We start from the raw sequence: 13,591 nt of genomic DNA, 5'->3' as shown, positions 1-13,591 counted from the left end.
TCCGCCCTCTCGAGCCTCCCCAGGACCCAGAAGGATTTATCTGCAGTCGGTCCTGTCTCGCCTTTCTGCTGATTTAGTAACAGGGTGTAATGTCAGCAAAGGGTCATCGTTCCCACTTCTTATTCTCCTTTGCTGCCTGGAAAAGTTTCCATAGGGGAGGCGTCGAGGCTTTTACATGGCAGGCAGGGTCCACAGTGCGAGGAGATGCAGCCGCGGCGCTTTGTCCACGCAGGCGGCGACTGGGAGGGGAGGGTCCTTTCAGGTAGACTCTTGGGGTCACGTTGTTTAAACAAACCTCATCTTCAAGTGCTTACCCCCCTTGGTCCAGACCATTGTGTGTTTATAAGCCTGTCTTAGAGCATATTTGCTCGGTGGGAGTGAACTGAGAAGATAAGAAAATGATGGGAGTTCCCGTTGTGGTTCAGTGGGTTAAGGACCCAGCATTGTCTCTGTAAGGATGTGGGTTCCATCCCCGGCTTCACTCAGTGGATTAAGGATCCAGCGTTGCAGCAAGCTGCTGTGTAGGTTGAAGACACAGCTCGGATCCTGCGTTGTTGTGGCTGCGGTGTAGGCTGGCAGCTGCACCTCCGATTCAACCCCTAGCCTGGGAACCTCCATATGCCTCAGGTGTTGCCCTAAAAAGAAAAAAAGAAAATGGCAGATTCACATGCATATCAGGATGGTAACTAAACCCTGTAGGACAGGGTGCCCTCAAAGCACAGAGCGACAGGCTGATAGAAAAGGTCAGGTTCCCTTTGTGCCAGGGACTCAAGATGGGCGGACTGGTCCTGGAAGGAGGGGACCCCGAGACAGACAGAGGGGAGGGCGCACCTCGGAAGGTGGAGGAGAGAATGAAGGTGGGGGGTGATGTCGGCGGGACAGAGCCAGGGTCGGGGGGAAGGAGCCGGGCTGGGCGGGCCTTGGAGGCCAGGAGGAACACAGAAACGGGTCCGGGCGTGCCACGCAGCTATCCCGCATGTGTGCCCTGCAGGAATGTGTCCGGAGAGTGCACCTGCACAAGGTTGGAGCCGTGACTATTCTCTAGAGGCCTGGAGGGCAGTGTCTTTTCTGGGCCCCATCCCCCCACCCCCAAGCAGACCAGGCGACAGGGATTTGTGTGCAAATAGCTGCTGAGGAAACATGATGGGGGTGGGGGTGGGGGGCAGCCAATGAGGAATGACGCATCCAGGGCCTGGAGGCACTTCCACTCATGGCCACTGGGAAGCATGGGTCAAGGGCACAGGGACGCGGAGCCCAGGCAGGGCTGGTGAGGGCTCAGCCACACCTCCTCCCGGCCCCTCTGTGGTCAGGCCCCCGTGGGGAAAGCCTTTGGCAAGTGGCTGCCCACAGTAGGTGCTCCAGCGGGAGGGCCCGGAAGGTGGGAGTTGGGGACCAGCAGGGGTCACCTCATCTTTGTGACAGCCGTGCAGCCAGCTTTGAGTCTGGTTCAGCACGTGACACGTGACAAATGAGTGATGTGGAGTGACGGTGGGCAGGACGTCCCCCCACCCCACTGAAAACAAAACCAAGTCAAATCACCAGGTCTGTGAAGTTTCTTCTTTTTTCTCCCTTTTTTTTGGCCCCCCGAGGCATATGGCGCTCTCAGGCCTGGGATCAGATGCAAGCCGCAGTCTTTTTTTTGCGTTTTCTGGGGCCGTGCCCGCAGCATATGGAGGTTCCCAGGCTAGGGGTCTAATCAGAGCTGCAGCCGCCGGCCTACACCACAGCCATAGCAATGCGGGATCTGAGCTGAGTCTGTGACCCACACCACAGCTCACGGCAACGCCGGATCCCCAACTCACTGAGTGAGGCCAGGGATTGAACCCACAACCTCAAGGTTCCTGGTCAGATTCGATAACCACTAAGCCACAAAGGGAACTCCCAAGCCCCAGTCTTGACCTAAGCAGCTGTGGCAACTCTAGATCCTTAACCCGCTGTGCCAGGCCAGGGATGGAACCTGTGTCCCAGGGCTCCCAAGACGTTCCCATTGCACCACAGCAGGAACTGCATGATGGAGCTGGTTTCTGGGCTTGTTTTTACTGACTGTGGTGCCTGGGGGTCTCCACTGCCTCCTTGGAGCATCCCGGGTCATCCGAGCTGGGCTCAGGGGGTGGATGTGGGCCCCTCCCGGGGTGCCACTCCTCCCCCAGCGGGGGTGTCTGAGCCGGGCGGGGGGGGACGGGGTGGACAGGGAGGAGCAGGGCTGCCTCGTTAGGCCTCTTCAACCTCCCCACGAAGACAGTAAGAGCAGAGACCAGTATGGAGAGTCGCTAGGAGAGGATGTCAGCAAAAGAACTGGGGACATTACTGGACAGTTGAGTCTTTGCCTATTTCTTTGGAAATGTGACCACGTACTCGTTTCAGGGAAGGTTACCTTCGGCCTCCCCTGGCTCCCTCCACTGGGAAGATACGCAGTGAGTTCTTCAAACACAGAAGGACTGAGGCTGACAAACCTTGAGAAATGGAGAGTGTACACAAACAGAGCGGCTTCTGCCATTTCTGTGTCCCCTCACAAGGATGCGACCGATTCAATTAGTAGATTCAATTAAAATGGACCGAGAACAGCAGACACGGCAGGATCAGGTGTCCCGTCCTTTCCAGCTGCTCACCTTTCTTTGATGGAAAGTGACCTCCATGGGGCTGTGGCACCAGAAACCTTAGCAGGGGCTTCAGGCAGATGATTTGAAAGAAGAGGCAGGACCCGATTTTTCCATAAGCCTTTAAAAAAATGACCCCTCCTCCGAGCCGTGCCCTCCCCCAGCTGTGAGCACCCCTCCCCCTCCTTTGACTTCCCTTTCTTTGTGTTCACGGAGGGCAGAGCAGCCACAGTCACGATTACAGACGAAGTCAACGGGTCACTAGGAAATCAAGCCCCTGGATGTCCATCGTCTCTGTGGAGGCCACGTGCGCCGCTTGAGTCCTCCGGGCAGAAAAGACTTCTCCGTGGAACAGAAGCAGAGACATAAGAGGACAAGGAGGCTGTGGAACGGGCTGTCACTCTCTGGTTACCATTGGGCAGACGTGTGTGCCAGGGACACGTGAGCAGTCACCTCTGTCGGCTCCTAATTCAGTGGGAACGAATTCGCCTTGCTGATCTCGGAAAAGAAATGAAGAGAAAAGAAGTATATATGCTTCTGGTGTCCAGTATTTAGACAGTTTTAAATATAACAGCAAGGAGTAAAGCTTCAAGGTGTTTTATCATCTAAAATGCCCATCAAGGGAGTTCCCTGGTGGCTCACTGGGTTAAGGATCTGGCATTGTCACTGCTGCGGCTCAGGTTCAATCCTTGGCCCTGAAACTTCTGCATGTCAAGGGTGTGGCCAGAAAGGAAAAAAGTGCACATCAAAGAAGGAAATTTGGGGAGTTCCCGCTGTGGTGCAGTGGGTTAAGAATCCCAGCAGCTTGGGTTGCTGTGGAGGCTCAGGTTCGAGTCTCAGAGGGGTAGAGTGGGTTAAAGGATCTGGTGTTGCCACAGCTGCGGTGTGGGTTGCAGCTGCAGGTCGGATTCAACCCCTGGCCCGGGAGTTTCCATAGGCCTTGGATGCAGCCAAAAAAGATTTAGAAAAAAATGAAATTTGACATTTGCAGAAACATGAGTGGACCTGGTAGGTATTATACTTAGCAAAGTAAGTCAGTATAGCTTTCACTTATATGTGGAATCTAAAATAAAAATAAAGAATATAACAAAAGAGAGGCGGGAAGAGAGGCAAAATAGGTGAAGGGGATTAAAAGGAACAAACTTCTGGATATAAAATAAATGTTATAAGAATATAATGCACAGGGTGTATAATTGCTATTTTAAAATAATTTTGTATGAAGTGTCACCCATGAAAATCTCGAATTGCTCTGTGGCACACCTGACACTACTAGAGCATTTGGGTCAATCCGACCTCACTAGGTAGATGCATATATATCCATACGGAACTGCTGCCCTCGGGATTTACAGCACTAACCTGCCGAAAGGCCTGGCGGGGTGTGCTGCTTTTCCTCCTGTGTGGAGAGCCTGGAATAGGAGGTTGTGGCTCTCCTCTTCCTGGTGCTCAGGTCAAGTGTGTATGAGCCATCAGACAGTGGTGACACCAGCTAGCCTTGTGCAGAGAGACCCTTTGGATGTGAGCCACAAACCTTTTCAAAAGCCCTCTCTCCCGATGCCCGCTAAGCCCTGTCAAACACCTGCCGCAGCTGCTGGGCCCCGGCGTCACTCCCACGTTTATCCAGCGCCCACAGGTGCCAAGAAAACAGGACAGGTGAAGGGGTTGGCTCTACAGAGGCATGGGGCCCACACGGGGACCCTGGGACCCTTCTCCATCTTCGCCCGACGGGCCCTCCTGAACTCAGAGGACACCGCAGAGGCGCCATGTCTTCCCGGCTTCCCAGGGTGGGGGCGGGGTGCCTCTTCTCACTGTCCCCGTGACCGCACAGCTTAGGCTTCCTCCTTGTCTCGCCCTTAACATGACTGGATTCCTACCCTACTGCCCTCACAAGCGGAGCCATTCTCCCCCAGGCCTGACGACAGGGCGGAGACCCGGGGCCTATTTTCTGAAAGAAGGAACGAACCAGCAGGTGCAAAGACCCGCTGTGGTGAGGGGTGCCCGCCCCGGAGCCTTCCAGGGCCCAAGCCCCACACGACTTTGGAGGGTAAATCAGAGTTTGTCCAGCAAAGTGCAGGGAACAAACAGCCTGGCAGGCGGACAACCACGGCACGCAGAGGCACCAGCTTCGAAACAGGGACCTTGGGACGGGCGGATGGGTCCCCGCTGAGAGCGGGAGGGCCCCTGGGGGAGGGGAGTACAGGGACAGGCGGGCGGTGGCCCGGGTGGCTCGGAGAAAGGGGGGCGGGGGTAACTGGACGTGTCCCTGTTCTGCGGCGTCACTGACCGGGTGGAGGGACAGTCAGGTGACTAACCCGTGGTCCTGACTGCATGTCACGGTGCAGCTCTGCCCGGAGTCTCCGGGAAGAACCCGCTAAAGGGACTTTCCTGGGTCCCAGGCCAATAGTCCCGTCCTGGAGGACTGGGCGGGCCTCCTGTCTCCCCAACAAAGGCCGGCTGGTCCCTGGGCGCCCCCGGGCACTGTTGTGAGAAAGTGTGCAGACATCCCCCTGTGTACCCGCCGTAATAACCCCGTCGGGTGGTTCTGTGTGACCCGGCGGAGGGGACGCGGCCCCGAGGTGAGGGACGCGACTGGCACCCGCCCTGGGGCATCTCGAGGTCAGGCTGACCAGTACTCAGATTTGGGGACAGTGGGTCCCGTGTCCCTCCTCCAGCGCTCACGCATCTTCCGCGGCGGCGGTACCCGCGGCGTGAGGGACCCAGATGAGATCCACAGCCCCCCTGAGAGAGGCCGGCCCTGCTTCCACGGCAGACGATGCTGCTTCGCTATCATTTTCCTTAGCAGGGGCCGCTGCGCCGCTGCAGTTGTCACTCGGTCCTCCGTGTGGCGGCTTCCGCGGTAAAAAGAGTCCGGCGTTGACACTCCGCCCCCTCCCCGCGTGACACTCGGGTCGATTCCTTTGAGGTTCCAGGCCTGTTTCTCGTCTGGTTTCTGCAGGTTGTCAGAGCTTCCCGCTTGTTCTCTAGGAGCCCAGGAAGGGCCTTCTGGGGCTGGGGGAGAAGGGCGGCCCCTTTTGTGAGCCGATGGCCTCCTCCGGCCCAGCATCTGCTCCCCTTTGTGCCAGCGCCGCGCGGGAGGAGGCCGCCGCCTTTTGTCTGCGCGTAGGGCTGCGCTGGTTGCCTGGCAACAAGCCGGTGCCTCCAACGCGCGGAACCACTTTCTCTTCTCCGCACGTCCTGAGTGTGCTCGCCCAGCACGATGACAGAGCGAGCGTCTCCCAGGCCACGTCCTCGCCTCCCGGCCTGGGGACCGCGCCTGGTCTCGTCCCCGCCAGGGCCCGATTATGTTTCAAGGGGCTGTGGCGTGTCGTTCCCAGAAGCCTTTCTCTCTCCGTCTGGAAGGGGCTGCCACCCCCGTCTGCCTCCGCGGAGGAGGAGGGAGAGTTTGGGAAGGAATCGTGGTTTCCGCGGCCTCTCGGGAACCAGGCGGCCGGGCCAGGTGTCCGCTCTGCGTCCTGCTGTGAACCTGCCTGGCAGACAGGACGCTGGTAGCCAGGCCCGATTTCCATGCTTCCTGTGCAGCCCCGCCAGGCTGGGATTTTCTTAGAAATTATGATGACGACTAGGTTTTCTTCCCTCATCGATCTTAAACACTCAGGTGACAGCCAGTGCAACTGCTCGGCACATGGGCCTGAAGCCACCACGCTGTTTATCTCCACGTGACCCTGTGGCTACTCGCGGTTCCATCTTACTGTTTTCTTGCTTCGAGACAATCAAGGCACTTGGCAGCCGGGTGACCTAAGGTCAAGTTCTCTCTCAGAAGTTTATGAGCCGTGGGATCTCGGGGAGGTAATAGCAATAAAATCATGCTCGTAACTAAGCCTCGCGCCAGGCCCTTCCTCTGTGCCGAGTATTGTGCTGAGCACGGAGCAGGAATTGTCACATTTGCATCTCCCCGGCACCCAGGGCAGCGGAGTCACTCACCTTCTCTGTCCCGTGCAGCTTTCATGGAGGATGATTAAGGGGCCTCGCTAAACCCAGAGACGGTTCTGAGCATCAAAACAAGTAGCCTCCGTGAAAGGACTTTGTCGCCTTCAAGGCAGCACACAGATGTGCAGCACTGCGGCCCTGGATGTTCTCGGAGCACAGTCCTGAGTCACGTAGTGCAGGCTCCTGGCAGAGATGCTTGCCCGGAGCAGGATGAAGTCTGCTTAGCCCAGCACACGCTCCCTAGTGGGGGACCAGCAGTCGCCTTGCCTGGGAGCCAGGCAGCCAGCAAGCAGCAAGAGCTTTTTTTTTTCTTTTTCCTTTTTACAGCCACACCTTTGGCATGTGGAAGGTCCCAGGCTAGGGGTCGAGTTGGCGCTGCAGCTGCCAGCCTACACCGCAGCCATGCCAAATCAGAGTGCATCTGTGACCTAGGAGGCAGCTTGCGGCAACACCAGAGCTTTAAGCCACTGAGCAAAGCCAAGGATCAAACCTGCATCCTCATGGAGACTAGTCAGGTTCTTAACCTACTGAGCCACACAGGAACTCCCTGGAGAGCTTAACTCTTATCACTCTTGACCATGCAACTGGATAGCGTTTGGACTCCACTCCCCAAAGTCCGTGGTCCACGATTCTCATACCATTAACTCCAACAAGGTTTTTGTAGTTTTTAATGAAAACCTGACATTTCTCTGGACAAGTAAGTTGAAACAATTGGATCAAATTGTAATTGCTTCTGGTGACATCGTTTTCTCCACTGCATTGATTTTTGATTAAGGACCAATAATTCCACTTTACTATGACGTTAGGCCACTTTCCACGTTTTAGTCAGACATCTAGAGCTCAATTATTGTGCCTGCACTTTTTTAATATCCCGGGTTGTATGTTAAATACAAAATATATTTCAGTACTTTCAACTGAGCTATAAAAGTTTGCCACTAGGTATTGGAATAAAATTGTATTTTCCAGGAACAAGCTTCAATCAAAAGGCAGCCTTTTATTCCAGGACTGCAAAAATCTTATGGCCCTTCTTACATGTCTGCCTGAGAGTGTGTGCGTGTGTAGACATAAAGAGCGTTATTGGCCAAATTGTGTTCCCCCCAAATTCATATTTTGAGATCCTTACTCCCAGTATCTCAGAAGGTGACTTTATTTGGACGTGGAGTCTTTGAAGACGGAATCAAGTTAAGGTGCGGTCATCAGGGTGAGCTTTGGATCCATCTGACTACGTCCTTATAAAAAGGGGAGATGTGGACATGGAAGCACATACCCTGAGAACGTCATGTGAAACTGAAGACTGGGGCCAGGATGACAGGTGTGCAAGCCAAGGATTGCCAGCCAGCCTGCAGGAGCTGGGGGACAGGGACAGCTTTATCCTCACAGCCTCAGAGGCAACCAACCCTGGCCACACCTTGAGCTCAGACGTCTGACCTCCAGACTGTGAGACAATACGCTTCTATGGTTTAAGCCACTCAGTCTGTGTATTTTGTTATGGCGACGCTAGCAAACCAATATAAAATTATAGATGATGGATGGATGGATGGCTGGTTGGGTAGACAGATAGAGTATTGATAGATGATAATTAGAGGGTAGATTTAGCAACATGCGTTTTCTCATTTTTCAAAGTATCAGTGAGACAGAGTTGATTTACAATGTGGTGATAATTTCTGCTGTGCAACAAAGTGATTCAGTTATACGCATCCATTCTTTTCCCACAGAGATGATCACAGAATATTGGATAGAGCTCCCTGTGGGAGCCACGATCCTTTTCATGTCTGTTTATATATGTGTGTATGTGTATACTACTTACTATGTAATAGATGTACTATATAATCTATATACTATTTACATATTATATATATATATACATACACATTTTTATTGGAAAATTCAGACAGGTGCACATGTCTTACATGACAAATTGGCAGCTTTCTCCAAGTGGACACCTGTTAACCACCATCCCAATTAAGAAGCAGGACAGACTGGCGCCCCCAAGAGGCCACTCTCCCAGGCACAACACACCACCTTCTGGAAGGTGCTGTTGTCCTCATTACTATCGATGCAGATTAGTTTGCTGATCTTGAAATGTATTGATATAGAATCGTATCGTGTACTGTTATGCATCTGACATGTTTCCTTAACACTATCTTACGCAATTTGTCCATGGTGTTGGGTGGAACTACATTTTGCTGGTTTCCATTGCTAGATAGCATTGCATTGTGTGAATTCATCACAATTCATTAGTTATTCTACCACTGAAGGACACAGAGGTTGTTTGCAATTTGTGGCAATCACAATATCGCTGGAAATATTTTCATTTAAGTCTCTGGTGCACATGCGTGGGTATTTCTGGTGAACACAGGCTAAGAAGTAGAATTGCTGAATTGTAGCGTGTGTGGATGCTTAGTTTTAGAAAATACTGCCGTTTTCTATGAGAGAGTTTCAGTTCTGCCGGCTCACCAACGGTCATTCCAAACGTTTTCCCCTTTTCCTTGTTCCTTCTTGCTAGCTTCCTTCTCTTCTCTCTCTCTCTCTCTCTCTCTCTCTCTCTTTTTCCTTTTCTTTTTTTTCTGTTTTTTTTTTTTAATAACTATAGCTGTTCTGGTGAATATGTACTATTACTTAATTTTCTTTTCATTCCCCTGCTGAGTTTGAGCATCTTCTCATACATCTTCGTATGTTTATTGGCTACTTGGATACACTCTTCTGTCAAGTACCATTTCAAGTTCAGCTTTTAAAAAATAGTCTGTCTTTATTTTTTCTTATAGATAGGCAGAAATTCTTCATTTATTTGGTTAAGTCTCTGGTTTGAGCTGTGTGTTACAGAATCTTTACTCGCTTTGTAGTTTGTATTTCCAAGTCCTTAATAGTATCTTATCATGAACAGAAGTTCTTAATTTTAAGGTAGGAAAGTTTATCTGCCCACCACTTTCTGGGTAGCACATTCTGCATTCTGTTGAAGAAATGTTTGCCTACTCCAAGGTCATAAAGATACTTTACATTTCATGCTAAACCTACAACCCATCTGTAATTTATTTTTGTGTATAGTATGAAGCAGGAGTCAACATGTATTCAGAAAACAGGGACACTCCTTTAATTCTGTAGCTTTTTTTTTTCCCCCCCATTTTTGGCACCCTGAGGCATATGGAGTTCCTGGGCCAGGGATGAGATCCAAGCCCTAGTCTCAACCTAAGCCTCAGTTGTGGCAATACAAGAGCCTTAACCAATTTGCCCGGCCCGGATCAAACCCGCATCCCAGCACTCCCAAAACACCGCTGATCCTACTGTGCTACAGCAGGAACTCCTAACGCTGCAGCCCTTGTTGGAAAGATCAGACTTTTCCTACTATATTACCTTGTCATCTTAAATTTATGTTAAATGAATGCATATGAATGGGCCCTTTTCTAGGTTTTCTTTGTTCATCCGTAACTGACTATTCAACAACTGTAGCTGCATAGTAAGCTTGATATCTTCTAGTACAAGTTCTCCAATTTTGTTATTCTTTTTCAAGATCGTCTTGGATAGTCATAGTTCTGAAACACCGGATGGTATTTTTATTGAGATTTTGTTGCGTCTATAGATCAAATCACAGGTGATTTTCTGTCCCTCAATCCATTCAAATTTGCTGGTATAAGGATTATACATAATAGCCCTTAATATCTTCCAGACCTATGAATTCTCTAGTGATTTTCCCTTTTTGGCGACATTGCTAATTTTGGTGTATTTGTCTCCTCTCTCTCCCTCTCTCTCTTACTTTCTCAGTCTTGTCGGGAACATAACCATTTTACTACTCCTACAAGAAAACCTACTTTTGGACTTTTACCTCTATTGGATATTTGAGTTTTATGCATTAATTTCTACTCTTACCTCTATTGTTTCTTTCCTTCTATTCCCTTTGCGTCTGATGGGTTTTGATCTTCAAACTCCTTGGCTACTTACAGGCATTATTTAATTTTTAACCTTTCTTCTTTTGTAACATATACATTTGAGTGTATAAATTTCCTTCTAAGTATAGTTTTGACTTCACCCCACAAGTTTTGCTCTGTTGTATTTTCATTATGCTTTAGTAAAAATATGTTTCTAATTCCCTTTGAGATTGACTCTTTAACTCATAACTTTTCTTCGAGTGCATTACTTAATTCCCAATATTTGGCAGTTCCTGGCTGTATTTTTCAAATTGATTTCTAGCTTATTCCCACTGTGGCCACATTACATACTCTTTACAACTTCAATGTTTTGAAATTCCTTGAGATGTGTTTTATGGCCCAGCATATTTTCACTTTCAGTAAATAATTATGGAAGCTTACAAAAGATTGTATTCCTCTTGTGTCGGTCAGTGACAGCTAATATAATTTTGGGTGCAGTTAAAGAATATTTACGACCCTTGATTCAGTCCACTGGCTTCCTGGGGAAGAAGATACAAACTTTAGGGTTCTGAAAGCTTATGGAGCCATCAGCAAAAGGACGAGCTCCACTAGTGGTGGCCAGTCTGTGGCCAGTAGTTTGCTCTTTGTCTGCGGCGTCTCCTGTCTCTGCGGGGTCTGTGGTTGAAGGGAGATTTGCTCTTCTTCCTCAGAGGCGTGCAGAAGGGTTTGAGGACATTGGAAAGCTGTGCTTCCCTTCCTGTGCTCTCGAGTCCTCCTATTCACCCTCTCTTTCTCCCTGAGCCCCTACCTTCTTTGGTCAGGTCGCTGTCAGTCCTTCTCGGAAAGGACGGAGAAGGTCAATGCCTGTCAACTGTTTTAAAGGAAGCTCTGGAGCATAGTTGACTTGCATGTTGCGTTCGTTTCATGTGTATCACGAAGCGATTCAGTTACACATGTTCTTACTTATTCTTTTTCAGATTCTTTTCTGTAGAGATTATTACAGAATATTGACTAGATCTCCCTGCACTCCGCAGTAGGTCCTTGTTGATTTTCTATTTTATATACAGTAGTGTGTATCTGCTAATCCCAAACTCCAGAGTTATCCTTCCCGCCCCCAGGTCTCCCCTTTGGTAGCCATAAGTTTGATCTAAGTCTTTGAGTCTGTTTCTCTTTTAGAAGTTCTTTTGTATCATTTTTTATTAAATTCCACATATTAGTCCTAACTGGTCTTGTTGCCTGTCATCTCTCATCTCTGCAAATAACATTGTTCTGAAGTCACTCCTTCAAGCAGCTTCGTACAACCTACGCAAAGGAGCCCAAACTTGTTAGCGTGACGTCTGAGGCCCCACGGCCACGCCCTACCCTTGCGCCCTGCCTCCTCACCTCAGGCACCGTGTGCCTGGCCACTGCACATCCGGCAGAGCCCCTCACTCTCATGATTTTATGCTTGCGTCTTCGGTGTGGGATACTTGGCCCTTCTCACCAAAGCCTATCTACTCTTTCTGCTTTAGCTGCCTCTTAGCATCCTCTCTGAAAACTTTCCTGAACCCCTTTATGACTCCACACCTTGTTCCTTCTCTGAGGTCCTACCCTATTTTGTTGCTCCTGCTCATTTCTCTTCTCTCCCTAGTGTCCTGTGTCATCCTCTACCTGACTCCCTAGAGTACCAGCTCTGGGGAAACATAAGACCTTTACTGAAAGCACTTTTTGGTAACCTTACCACTATTTCACATGGATCTTTGCAGACACACTCAATGAAGAAACGTGGAATTGAATTCCTTCCAGTCTGTTATTTCCCATAGTAACTTGTAAAGTAGGTGCAGTCCTTGGAACCAGTTTTTCAAGTGAAATGAGTCATCTGAGGGTCAGGCTGTATCAGTGTGATTTTTTTGTAAGCCTGAAGCCGGAAGCATTAGGAAAGCAGTAGCTTGGAGTCGGGGATAAACAAGATAAAGGAGGAAGGGAAGTCTGGGTCGCCTTCCAACTTAGAAGATTAGAATTTCTACTTTCTGTGTATTAAAAATAAATCTATTATCTGAAATCAAAGGATGTGGCCAGGCCGTGTTTCCTCCCTGCCACCCCTTGCAGAGTTTTTCCCCTTGACTGTCAGTGGTTCAGAGTTTGCCTCTGTGATCCCACATTCAGCTATGTCAGCTCCAGCTTGAGATACTTGAGATGGGAGTTACTGAGTTGACTGAGAAACATAACCAAGAAGGAGTGTAGACAGGTCTCCCCATCACATGACATGTCCTTATCCCCTTCGGGAAAGAAGAGGAGAAAAACTTGTTCTATTACATACATGCCATGATGCAGTGGGCTTCTCACCCACCCAGCACCCAGGCTGGGAATCTTGACTCAAGTGTCAGATCTACGTGTCTTTCATTCATCTCTTTTTCCACCAACAACTGCTGTTATTTATTCTCTGAAAACGACCACAAGTTAGACGCTCCCCTTCCGTCCTGTCGCCTCCAGCCAGCCCTTGTCTCCATGGCTTCCCGCTGGTTCCCTGGCCATCACCGTTTCTCCTGCAGTCACTCTGCATGCGTCTGCGGAGTCAGCTTCCTTAGTCAAGGTGTAATCAGGTCACTTTGTTCTGAAGAGCACGTAATGGGTCCATGTCACCTGGGCAACCAGATTTCACTTCCTCCACCTAATTGTCAAGGCTGTCTGTAATTTGGGCTCACCTTATTATCCCAGGCTGTTTCCTTCTTCCTTCCAAAATGCACACTCTAGTTCCAGGGTGGTAGGACGTGACAGTTACAAGTAGGAATTTGGTTCCATCACTTAATAGGCCATGACAGCGAAAGGACCTCTAAGTGCCTCAGTTTCCTCGCAGGTGAAGCGGGTGTGATCATGTCACCTTAGAAAGTTATGGTGAAAAGTGAGTGCGTGTACATATTACACATGTACATACCCCGTCAAAGCTATACATATGAATACGACGGTATTGCAGTGGAGTGAATCTGCTTAGCTTTGATCAGCCCTGCATTTGCTCTTTTCTCACCTTTTCTACAGAATTATCGAAACTCTGCAGCTGTTAAGACTGTGACCACATCCCACAAAGCAGTGATGGCCACATTGCTCACAAAAATTTAGCTCTTCTCTTTGCTGCACTCTTCTGTCTTGTTAGAACAGGCTACCAGATTCTTCCGTGACGGTGCATTTTATGTGTCCGCTTGACTGGCC

This window comes from Sus scrofa, chromosome 11 (genome assembly GCF_000003025.6).
Source record: "Sus scrofa isolate TJ Tabasco breed Duroc chromosome 11, Sscrofa11.1, whole genome shotgun sequence".
In the NCBI taxonomy this organism is placed as follows: Eukaryota; Metazoa; Chordata; class Mammalia; order Artiodactyla; family Suidae; genus Sus; species Sus scrofa.
Note: the sequence above shows the minus strand (reverse complement) of the source record.